Genomic DNA, 13129 nt, shown 5'->3' on the forward strand with positions numbered 1-13129 from the left:
AATTGAAACCGAAAACTAATTAAATCCTACTGCACCGGTACGATCGCTCTACTCCCTCCCTCAGGTCCAGGCTCGGTCGACCTCTTCGACGCCGCGCGACGAGGTAAGCGCGACACACATTAGAAAGGCAAGATAAACACAAACGCTTCGCGTCACCGCAAACCAGAGAGCCAGAGCTGCAGCAGCAGGCGCAGAGTGGTTGGAACGGCGAACAGTGGACGACCGAAATAAAAAAAAAAAACCACGCGCGCGACACGAAACGTGCATTACGCGACTACACAAGGGAACATAATGCCAGTGTAAATAGCCTGCTTTGGGCTGTAAGGGAACGGGGGGAAGGGGTCCCTTGGGTACAGAGCGTCACAAAACGGAGGGAAGATTGGGTTAGATTTCCGGACGGTACCGCTCCGCCGGAGCAAAGGCACCTGGTAGTTGTAAAAGGAAGGGTAAGCAACACAAACGGGCTCTATCCGTTGCGATCGCAGTAGAGTCAGCAGCAGCAACAGCAACAAAATAAAGGCACAATGACGAGAAGGAAACCTTTTTCCCAGGTCCCGGTGCGAAGATGCAACATTCCTTGGGGGCGCGTTCTTGCCCCGGGAAGAAACGTCCCAGCAGTTGCCCGCCGGTGGGAAGAGCCCTTTTTGATTGCCCTTTCTTCACAGAACAGGCTGTGTGTACTGCCTCTAGGTTAAACGGGGTACCGAGATAGTAACGGGGAAAATTTAAATGCCATTAATTAACACAATCCTTACCTGTACGTAGTGCTGCGGTTGTACGGGCTACGCGCCTGTTGAAGGTTGTTGGTTCAGGCCTCAGGGCTTCTGCTAGGTTTGATCTTCACCTTTTCACCGTACACACACACTGTATGTGGCTCGATCAAGCAGTCAGTGTGCTGCTTCTACTCCTTTTTTCACCCTTCAACAACTCAGCCAGGCACACAGAACGGCCAGCCGACACACACACACACAAATCCACACTCACTATAAATATTATCTTCTGGCACGGTTTTTAATGATGTCGTTTTCTGTTGCTTTATCTTTCCAATTCTTAAACAATCTGCCTTTACCCGGCACTAATACACACACACACACGCACACACATTCACCTCGCACACGATAAGATATCCCTTTTTTTCCTTCTTCACAGCTGCATTAAAACGATCACTTTACACCGATCGAGACACACTCACAAACTCGCTCACAAACACCAAAACGCTTTACTTCAAATTATGCCACATCATAAAACTTCGGACGACCCTTTTGCACGATCGTGTGTATGCATGTGTATGTCTACAGCGTAACTGGCTGTCTGCGGCTCTAATAAATCGATCACTGCACGATCACTTTTTTCCCCCTGATCCATTAAAAAGAGAAAAGCGGAGTGTAAGACGGAGGAGAAGAACAAAACAGAAACTGTCGGCTGTAGAGCAGAGTCGCGACGACTGCGTTTGGTTTTCGTCCCTCGTGTTTGGGACCCTTCTGTGTGTTTCGGGCCCGCTCCTGCTAAACCCTCACGGCAAGGACAGACGGACCAATGTTGGCCCCCGGGGGGAAGTAATAAATGACACCATCGATTACCATGTGAAGGTGTCTTAATCGCTGTTAATCGTTTGCTGGTCCCGTTCCCTGCTCTCTCTCTCTCTCTCGCGCGTGCATTCTTCCATTTTCCCACACCCATCATCACGCAGGGCTAATAGTCAGGCGATCGATTTCGATCGCTAACCGGGCAGGAAAAGAAGGAGAAAAAGCAGGCAACGTTTTAATGTAACGATAATTGTGCAAATTAATCAGTGTACAACGCGTGTGACGATAACGCGCTCGCTTGGTGGTTGTGGAGCAGAACAAATTTAGCTCAATTATTGTGCTAGCGATACGCATGGAAATTATTAAATTAATATTCAACGCAAGGGGAGGGGGTAACCGAGTATCAGCTTGGGAGCTTGAAATTAGCAAAGTGCGATTGATTAATGTAGCCGACGCACATAGGCCATGGTTAAAAGCGTTTGCAGTTAATAGATTGCAAATGTTATTAATGTACTGCAGTCGATAAGGGAGTGGCTAGTGATAAGGCATACATTTAGTAACTGTTAATGTTATTTTTTTTTAAATTATGAATACTTTGGAGATTAAAAAACAGGTTACTCAGGGGAAAACATACTTTCTTTTGAATGTTATTTTATCATTAGATTTGCTTCACTATGCCATACCTTAATTACAAATAGCTTTTCTTTTCATGTAGAAGTTATTCTCAGCAGTCTCAATAATAAAGCACAAAAAGCGCTTAGTTTGGATAAAATCAGAGGTGGGTTTTTTTATGAAGCCCCCAATACGAAACTGTATCGAATATGGACAAGCCGAAAGTAGTTAAAAATTGTATGAATAAGCATTTTAAGGCGTATTTAGATATTTATTTTTTACAGAAATTACTGTTGAGTAACATAACATTGTTAAAGAGTCGATAATATTATCTTGAACAAGCGGTCGGGTTCAATTAATTCAATTTTTCCTTTTCAAATTGAGCACAACATTTAAAAGGAAAAACTCCCGACTACTTCTGAACCGTTGCATCGAGCTCTTGGAAGTTCGTAATTTGTATTCGTCTTAGGACTGTTGTGATTACGAGGATGTATCATAACTTAGTAATTTATTTAATAATTAAATTTAATCATATGTCCATCGACTCTTTTTCTTTAGCATTTATTAAGTTCTATGAATCTTTAATGTTGCATATAAATAGAATATTATACAAAAGTATTTTCTTCTAAATACTGCTTTTAAGATATATACTGAACGTGAAAAGGTATTTAGAAATTCGAAAAAAATGTCAACGACTCCACGATCTCATTTATTAAGAAAAAAGAGGATTTTGATTAAAATTTTAAAACGGACTGTACATAAATCAGACAAGATAAACCTACTTTTAAAGATCATTTTGATACATTGAACCTTCATTCATGAGATAATGAACGTTTAAAGTTTCGTACAATTGTGCATGGTATTTAAAAAAAAATTTATAAATAAAATCTGCTTGTATCTTTTCTTCCGGCAAAGTTTCTGGCTAAATGCAGTGACACTTTTTGGAGGGAAAACAAAATATTCTAAGCTCAATTTATTGCTTATTAAAAAATGATTATCTAACCAACCAGTCAAGAAAAGAAAATCGCAAAAACTAAGTTCCATTACTACCAATCAAAATAAGCTCACAAATTTGCCCACACCGTCCAAGCGTTGTTCCACGACCCAGTGGAACGAAACGCAGCTATCAAAACGGTCCATTAGAGTATCGTTGCATATTTTTTAATAACAAGCTCCATTACCCACCAACTCCACCACGAACACCTTCCCCACAATCGCCATCACAAATGATTTGCAGCGTACGATGAAAAGGTTAACGATATACGCTCGAAATACGCCGTTCAGCAGTCTGTGCAAAATTGGTCACAAATTTAGATCACGCCGGATCAAGCCACACAACCACCTCCGGTTGTGTGTGTGTGTCAGCGCGCGAATCAGCGTAGCGAATTGGGCACGATTTATCTTTTTCACACCTTCTCTGCCAACATCCAACTAATTCGAAGCTGGTGGCGGCCGGTGTAAGTAGCTGCTGGGACAAAAAAAGGCCAACGTGTGGGTGTGGGTGAGTGGGTCCAGCCCATTATCGGAATGGAGCGACAGCAAAAAAAAAAAACGGGAAACATAAATGAAATAAAGAAAAGAAGCTTAAAAGTCGAAAGTCCCACGCCACCATTAATTTCCGCCAATCCATTCGTCACACCACGGGGAGAGAAAGAGAGAGACTCCAAGACGTGTGTGTGTCTCTTTGGCTTTTATTTTGAAGTCGAAGTTTTTTTCTTAAGTTCTTTGTGTTGCCAACACAACGGCATCAAGCAACCACCGCCAGGCAGTACATGTCACCGACACCCATGGGTTACGCCGCACCAGGGAAAGAAGGCCGCTGGGAAAAGTTAAAAGTTCAATCACTGTACTGTTGGGTCTAATCTGTCCACCCTCCTAACCCCCACTCCAAAGCAAGCTTACTTTCACACTCACATTAAACGAGTCCCTTTTCTTGGGGGACGCAAATCCCCGATCGAACCTGGCCGGCGAAAATGATCGCGAAATTACTTTACTGCCGCAGGGGCCACGCAGACCCTTCACCCCCGTGGGGTGAAGGAGGCCGAGCTGATGAAAGAATTTGAAAAGCAACAAAAAAGGTCCACAAAAACACAACTGTCGACAGCAGCCTTCCCAGGCCTGCTCCTTTCTATCTTTCGTAGTCTTCGATGGCGATTGGCGATCGGAGGGGGCTTTATGCTGTTGCCGATGCCGGCGGATTACTTGGGTCGCGCGAGACGCGAAACCGTCGTTACAACTTAATCGTGCACAAAACTGTGCGGAAGAAATGTGTTGCACAGTTGGAGGAGAGTGAGTGAGTGTGTTTATTTGAACCCAACAACACCACACAAAGGCAGCAAAACGTACGCGGAGTTATGTACCGAAAACCACACACACTTCGTAAAGAAAGATCAAGTTGGCGGTGTTTTTTTTGTTGGTTTTTTGGGTGTTTTGTTTTTTCACTGTGTTGCAGTGGCACAATTAAACAACAATCGTTGCACTTCAACTACCAAAGAAACACTACACTTATATATTCACTGTTTAGGATTGTTTTTACCTTCTTTTACCACTTAACACTTTTTTTTAGGTTTTTTTAGTTTTTGTTCCCAAAAATCCTTCAACCGTTTGCAAATCTTCCGACAAACACTTTGCACCAACCGATGTGTTGAATTTAATATTTGGCTGCACCACCAGCCACGGAGTTTCTGTGTTTTTTTTTCTTCTGGGAACAGAGTGCACGCTGCCAACAAACCGTAACCACGTCCAACCGATTCGACAGCCAGTGGAAAACAACCCCGACCGTCGGGTTCTGTGCGCGCGGTTTCTGTTTCCCGAGCGGGCACGTTTTGGGTAGCGCGGGTTCGCGTTCCAGAACGAACCCTCAGCGCTCGGTCGGTCGGTCGGTCGGTCGGTTCGGGTTTCTGGTTACGCGCGCTCGAGATGCTGCTCTAGCGCGCTAGCGCGGCATCCTTTTGGGGGATGCTGCTGCTGCTGCCCCTGCGTTGTTGTGCCTGTGCCAGAGCGAGAGCAAACGCTGTACGCTTTTACGCGCAGGTGCCTACGACCGAGGGCGCGCGTTGCCTAGGGGACGATGCTGAAGCGAAAACGGGTAAGGGTGCTACAATGCTAAAATGGGAGAACTGAGAGAGAGATACAGAGTGAGAGAGAGAGAGATGGTCCTCTCTGGGGGGATGCGTTTTTACGCACACCATTCCCATTGCTTCAGCCGCCAGCAACCACCAAACACTCGAAGGGAGGGTTGCATACTGCAGCCGAGCCGGGCAAATAAAAAGGGGAGCAAAACCGTTCGTATTTTCCCCTCTTTGTGCGTGGCCACTTTCCTCCACCTCCAGTTGTGATTTTCTTTCTCAGTTCCACATACACGGAGCAGCAGCATCAGCCGCGGCAGGCCCTCCATGTGTAGCTGTGCAAATTCCGTGGGAGAAACTGTGCATACGAAATGCTCGATTCCGCGAGTGTGAATTTCCGCGTGTGAGCAAGGAAGTGGAGTGGGGAAAGAGGAGCAATGGCATTTTATGACGGGTGTCAGAGTGTGACAGCTAGGATGCAGTTCTGGTCCTGGATAGGGCATGAACCGCGATGCATTTTTGCGTTTCCCTTGAACGAAACGATCGCAACGAACGATGATGATGATCGTTGGAATCGGCGAAACGGGCGAAACGAAAAACAATTTGTCAAACGATCGTTTGAACGATCACGGTGCGTTGCGTTACCTTTCTGCGCTGCTTCTTTCGCAGTTTCGCGTGTTTTGACGAGTCATAAGTGAGACTAATGGTTGGTTGCGGGAAGAAAAATCATAACTCTACTAATGCAGAAAAGGGATAAAGTTGAGCTTATTTAAAAGAACGATGATAAATTAAAGTGGATTATCTCTATTATGTTTTTAGTAGCTATGTTGTTAGATAGTATGGTCCGTTGGCTCTGTTTTTATGTAACTCATTGAATCTATAATTGAATCTATTCTTAATCTTATCGAAACCTTTAGATGTGTACATGCTTCGAATCCACAACCTCAAGAACAAGTCAATTATCCATTTAACTGTGTCATTCTTCAAACGCCCTCCAGATTCTAAGGGAAGGAAACTAGTTCCCGGATTTGGCCCGATTACAGGGTTATGCAATATAATTTTGGCGGTATTTAATAACATTAGCGTGCAATGGATTTTTGAAAAGACAACCCAAATTCCGAGGTGACTTTTAACTCCAAGAGACACATTAAGAAACTGATGCAGAACCCATGTTGATTCTGGAATTTTACTAGAACTGATTCCAATCCGATACAGATGTGACAATTAGTCTTGAACCTACACTGGCTCTGAAGCGAATCCTAACCTCTTACCGGTCCTTTAACTGATACTGACCCGATACTGGTCGTCAAATTGATTCCGATCCCATACCGGGCATGGAATTGATCTTGGCCCTTTAGCGGTCCTGGAAAAGCCGTTAAGGCCCTGGAATTGATCCCGAACCCATACCAGAACATACACTAAACCTTTACTGGTCCTTTTTATCATCGGTACTATCGTCAACTTGGACGACTTAACAACATGCCACCATCCTGGGTTCAAGCCTCCGTTGCTCTAACTAACGTACTATCCGGCTGCGTGGTACTTAATAAATCTCGAACGTCTGTATAAGCTGGCATGACCCGTTACTCCTAAAAGAAGATTATTTTGTACAAATGTTGCCGCGACATTTCCATTCATTCGGACCTTCTGTGGCCTAGAGGCCACGTTTAGAGCCTCAGTGAAATTGAATGTGAAATTTTGGGGGTTTCGCTTTGTTCTCGGGGAAAAAAATAATGGTCTGAAGCGAATCGCGAAGAAATGTATTTAATACATTATTTCAATATGTTTTACAGATGTTTTAAAAAGTTTGGGAATTTAATATCCTTTCCTTTAGTGTACGATACAGGGTTTCCCACGATTTATTGGTTGGTTCCCATCAATTTTTGGTGGATTCCCATTTTTTTTTCGTGCGTTCCTACGATTTTTTGGTCGTTTCCCAGAATTTGTTGGTCTATTTGTATTGATATCCAATCGGAAAATACCAATACATTATGGGATCGAACCACCAATCTATGGGATACGACCAAAAAATCGTGGGAACGCACCAAAAAATCATGGGAACTGACCAATAAACCGTGGGAAACCCTGTAAGCCATATTCTGATAGATATCATATGAAAAATAGCAAAAACCGAAAAAAAAATCACGTTCACTTTCACGCAAAGTCTAAAGCGACCTTAAAGTAGGACACCTTTATTCTGACACTGAGGCTTCCTGGACAGTTCCTTATACCACTTTATGGAAAACTTTCCTCCCACATTGTAGAGGACATTCATTAGCTCTGTTTCAGCTAAAAATTAGGCACATACATCTCGAAAAACCACGCAAAAGCATTAATCTACTGAATTCTGACTGTAATACTTGAAGTATTTTTAAGATTTGTGTTTTGTTTCGGTAATGCTCACCCAGTTTTTATGAACTTCATGTTTTTCAAAGAAAATATTTGAATTTTGACTTAATTTTTTGTGTTCTTAGTCATTAGAATGTGCTGTGATAACGGTTTCTTTTTCAGAAGGATACTCCTGAGGACGTAATGTCACCTTTGTATTGAACTGTCAATTCCCAACGGGTCGGATCTCCGGTATAAGGTGTCTCAGTATTGACAATTTTCGAAAAACTATTTTTTATCATCAAACTGTTGGCACAATTGTGTCTAATTCACTGGACCAGTTTTTACCTCATGAATATTGTTTTATGGAATACGGAACAAAATTTCATTTTGAAGTTTTGGAACGTTTAATTGAGAACTGAAGTTACTCTTTTAATTACTAGAATTTTATCAATGCCATACGATTACGATTTTCTCATGCACCATTGGAACAACAATATTCGATTTGAGATTGAAATTAGATTTTATTATTTTTGTAAAAATAAAGCGATAATTAAAAAAAAAACAAGTTGATGTAACCATACTTTGTGATAAATCAATCAAACATCAATGTCTGAAATATTTAATTTGTTCTTCAATGATTTTAGAGTTTGGCTTCATATATGATTAGTTGAGTTGCTAGTTTAAAATCCCAAAAAAGTTTGGGTCATATTTGTGCCACGTTAATTAACCCACATGATGATAATTTAGTTGGAGTTTACCGCATAGAAAATGGTCAGACCAACTCCACCTCAGTACAATGTTCCGTGCAACAGCCAACGGTTTCACCTCAACGTCTGGTACCTACGACACAACGACGAAGGGCACTAGACACACAGAACAACACCGCGGACATTAGATCGCTTCAAAAAGAAGCCAGCTTCTCACCGAAACGGCCCGATGGCGCACACAGACGATGAGGACGTTTGCGTTACGCTTTGAAGACGGTGGGGAATGTTGCTTTGTCGCGCGAGTCGTCCGGTCCACCGCCCGTACGACCGTCCATTGGCATATGCCGCGATTGGCAACGCACTGGTCTGGGAAAGACATTACAGCCAAACTGCCGTGTATGTGTGTGTACGTGTTTATTGTTATTATTACTATCGCCTGTCTAAAAGACGCTTCTTTTTTCGGGACGGTGTAAAGCGCCGTTGGCACAGGATCAGCCCAAACATCGTAACAATCTAATGGTTAAGGTTGACTGTTTGCGACTCTTTCTCTTGCCCTTTTCGGAAAGCGATGATGGTGATGATGGGTGCTAGTGAATGGGTGTGACATTTCAGGAGAGTCAGCATAGTAACGACGTTAAACACCGTGGAAAAATTGCCAATGAATAGGTGCGTCTGTGGGCCCATGAAGCTGCGGGATGAACAAACAAAATCCGTGAAGATAGTTTTTGAAGGTTTTTGCCGTAATTGCCTCACTGTACTAGATTCGAACCGACTTAAGAACCTTTCACCACCTTTTACCATCGTCGTCGTGCGCACGCTGTCGTGTACTCTCCCGTCCTTCGTTGCTTCGCACGTGCTCGATGCAAAATCAAAGTAAGCCGTTACACCGCACAACATCGCCCAGCCGTTTCGTTTGATTTGTTGCGGTTTTTTTTTTCTTTCCTTTCTTCTGTTTGTTATGCCCCGTGCTCAGCATACAAATTCCAATGCCACCCATGATAGTGTGTTATGCTGTGTCGCGCTTCCGCTGTGTCTGGGTGTTTCGATTTCTCCCACCGGGTGCTGTTGCCGCTTGGATGACAACTGAATGGTGCTGGCCTGGGCAGAAGAGAGCGTACGGGGTGAAGGAAGTTTGGTCGATTTGTGTTTTTTTGTTTTTGTTGCCTGTTTTGGTTGTTTTGTCTTTGTGTCTTTGTGTCTTTCAGTCCGAAACCAAGCCACCAAGAAGAAAGCAAAACCGCACGAGGCATAAGGCCTACAGGGGCCACCAGCGCATATGGGGGACTCGGTGTGGGCCGGATGTTGCATGCTTCGTTTGATGCTTTTTCATCTTCCGAAAAGCGCTGATGAGCAGTGCGTTGAGAGGGAAGCTGCAAAAAGCTGTTAAGCATATCTTAATAGCTCGATCTAATTGAAGTTGTACTCTTTTAGTTATAGTTCATGCACGTACAATAGTGCTAAAAGAAACGGCACACGATAGTTTCATGGTGTACATTAGGTTAAATTTTTTTTAAAGAAACATTTGAAAAACATGTAGATTAACTTAAGGAAGAACAGTGTCTTGGTAAAAATCCGCAATTTCACTTATTTTCAATCATTTATTTGAGAACATCCAAAATAAAGAACAATTATCTACAAAACAGCTACTTAGAGAAGCTTCTCTTTTTTCGCCGAATATTGTTGAAAGTTAAGTTTTGTTGGCTGTTATTTATAGTTTTATTTAAAATAAATAATTCGTTTGAAGTTTAGAGACCTTGCATATTTCCCCCCTATAGTTCTGAACACAACTACAATACTCAGCTGCTGAAACTAAGCAAGTTATTGCATTAATATGTTGTTAATACATATTCCCCGAAAATTTAGTTGACCCCAGTTGATCCACGTGAAGTTATAATTATTTAAATAAGAACAGGTTTTAAATCTATTTTTTATCTATTTTTTTAAACCGAACTATTAAAATCAGCTAAAGAAGAACATCGTCTATGTCCGGAAACGAATGAAAAGACTCACAGCCTCTTTGTCTATACATACGTACAGGGATGTACCAAACCGGGTATTTACAATTTCGGGATAAAAATCCAGCTTTTTTAATTTTCTACTTTTTTGCTACTAGACTACAACTATTACTACTTTTACTGCTGCTTCTACTACTACTATTAATACTACTTATAACAATGGTACTACTTCAACTAGTTTACTACTAGAACTAGATATTTATCAGATCCTAGTTGCATACTTTAGATCAAATTTGGAGGATGCTACATGAACCAGGTAAAACGCTCTGATTAATCGTGTTTCAACTTATTGATAAGACATGCTTTCTTAGAATTCATAAAAAATTTAGAGCTCTCTTTTAGAGGAAAAAGTATATGCTCTTAAAAACGTCAAAATCAGGTAAAAACTTGAAAAATAAACATCGTGTAATAAGGTAATAATTTAATAAATAAGGGTAATAATTTACCCCTCGGTGCAACACTGCAGACATAAATAAATTTTAAAAAAACTTAATTACTTACATTTAATATATTAATGTACTTTTTGTGTCACAATGGCCGGTCTCGTAGTACAGTCGTCAACTCGTACGACTTAACAACATGCCCGTCATGGGTTCAATCCCCAAATAGACCGTGCCACCATACGTAGGACTGACTATCCTGCTATGGTAACAATAAGTCACTGAAAGCCAAGCCCAAAAGGCAGACCTTGACCGGCAACGGTTGTTGAGCCAAAGAAGAAGAGGAGAAGGTGTCACAATAAAATAATGTATAACTAGTTTGGAGATTGGTGTCGAACACGGGATTGAACTTTTAACATAAAACTTCAATCATGCCCATGTTCGATTGCAGTGCATTTATAATAATCTATTTCAAGTTAGATTGTATTTCAACGAGCTCCAACTAGAGAATTGGAATGTTTTGAACCACCATCAAGGCATTAAACATCTGTAAAATTAAGTAAACATGATGCACGATTATGTCTCTAGTACCTATACTAAAATGATAATAGGTATTATACATTATTCCCCTTTTATTGTAGAGGTACCGTTAACTGTGATTTTTTATTTGCATATCCTAAATATAAACATCTTCATGTTCAGTTGTCTATTTGATCATTTCATTGTGCCCCCCCCCCCTTCGCAGTAATTCCACCGCAGGATGTCATCCAGCATCCATGTCGTGTTCCGTGCTCCCGATTACCTTTTAACCGTTAAAAGTATACCTAACAAGGGATAAGCTCAGCTCGCACTCTGCGCGCCCAAAGGTACAAATGATCCCTACAAGCCAAGCTCCACGTGCACCGTGAATCGGTGCAGAGTTTGATGTGAACAGTGGAAAGGAAAACTGCCGCCAGCCAGGAGAGAGAGAGAGTGAGAGAGAAAGAAAGAAAGAGAGAGAGAGAGAGAGAGAGAGAGAGAGAGAGAGAGAGAGAGAAATCGCCGTTGTTGCGTAGTAGCCTATGCTGACGTTGTGTTGTATTTGTTTTCGCCATCCCAGCAAGCCGCCGTCGTCGTCGGTGCGTTATTATTACGAGTTTTGTTTCATCTTCTGTACGGGCGCGCAAACATGTTACGTTGGGGGCTGGAGGGTGGAGAAGGCCTCTGGATGCGTGTGTGTGTCTGTGTGTCTTGGTTGGTTTGTTTTTCCGATCCATTTTCCTTTATCCAAGGCCTTCCCATTCATGTTTATGCCGGTGGGAGTTTTCCTCCCGCATCGTGTGCAACATAATGCAGCATCATGTACAAGATCGAACTTAGGAGAGGAATGGGAGAGACACTGATGGAACAAGAGTGGAGTGAGATGAGAAAGGGCGGTAGGCGCATTCACGGAAAAATAACTAAAAAATAAGTCAAACGGCATGGATCAAACGACTTGACGGAAAATAAATGGGAAAAAAGGAAAATCTGAGAGACAGAAAAAGGAAGGCAAAGAGCGAGAGAGAGAGAGGGTATGTTCTTGGAACTAGTGGCTATTACCGACTATAATGTACTTCGTTAGAACAGTTCCCTTTGCCTTCGGGGGCTATTCTTGGACAGCAGAATCTGTAGGAAAGCATACACAAAGTACATCGGTGTAACAAATAGATCAGCAACCTGGATGGGCGGTTAAGATGATTTTTTACTGACTTCAAAATGACAAATACAATGAAAGTGAAACAATTTAATACAAATAATAGTACAAACATGTATTAAATATAATTTTAAATATTTTAGTGCACATATCTTTCCGATCCCTTTTCTTTCCAACCCTATTAGCACGGCAAAGGGACACTATTAACGCGGCTTTGCTAGTAATGCTTTCCCACAATTAAACCTAATCGACGGCTTAATGTGACAGGTGATGCATGTTGAAAGACGGAATTGCTCTGCTGTCGAGTGAATTTCGTAGCGAATTATCTTGTATTGCCCATAATTACGACCTGTAAGAATGTCTCCACGCTCAAGGCCGTTTTGCACAGAAGCCGGCGTTGTTAGTGGCTAATGAAGTCGTTTCTTACATGCCGCTCCGCGCGCTCCGTGTGTCAACGCTCGACAAATTGACCATCTAGCGATAGGAATATTTTTACGGCTTAAAAGATGCTTGGTTTCGTAATAGCAATTCAATGAATTAGCGGTTAGCAAGCAATTTCCGTTAAAACGTTTTTAGTACAGTTGATGAATGGGAAAGCAATATTTCTGTTAAACATGTATAATTCAACTGAGCAATAGAATGCACAACACGCATTTAGAATCGCTTATTTTCATTGCATTCCATCGAAACATCTTCCGTAGCGCATCGTCTCGGCATTTTATGCGCCACGCTACGGCTACTATGCCTACTACGATCGCACGTGGCACAAAATGTTTTTGTACACGTTTATGTTTGGATTTATGGTTTAACAGTCTTAT

General features: G+C 42.1%; 1 protein-coding gene across 3 annotated transcripts in view; it reads right to left on the reverse strand.

Moving 5' to 3' along the window:
* LOC120958551 (protein Wnt-1-like) overlaps positions 1–5047 on the reverse strand; it is a 38097-nt gene extending 33050 nt beyond the window's left edge. For 2 of the 3 annotated variants that reach the window (XM_040381431.2, XM_040381430.2), the window contains exons 1-2: positions 4675–5047; positions 756–1356 (exon numbers count right to left, since the gene is read on the reverse strand). The gene's annotated coding sequence lies outside the window, so the exon portion shown is untranslated. The remainder of the gene's footprint in view (positions 1–755; positions 1357–4674) is intronic. The other variant, XM_040381432.2, reaches the window with a different exon arrangement.
* Between the last annotated feature and the right edge of the window lie 8082 nt (positions 5048–13129).

This window comes from Anopheles coluzzii, chromosome 3 (genome assembly GCF_943734685.1).
Source record: "Anopheles coluzzii chromosome 3, AcolN3, whole genome shotgun sequence".
In the NCBI taxonomy this organism is placed as follows: domain Eukaryota; kingdom Metazoa; phylum Arthropoda; class Insecta; order Diptera; family Culicidae; genus Anopheles; species Anopheles coluzzii.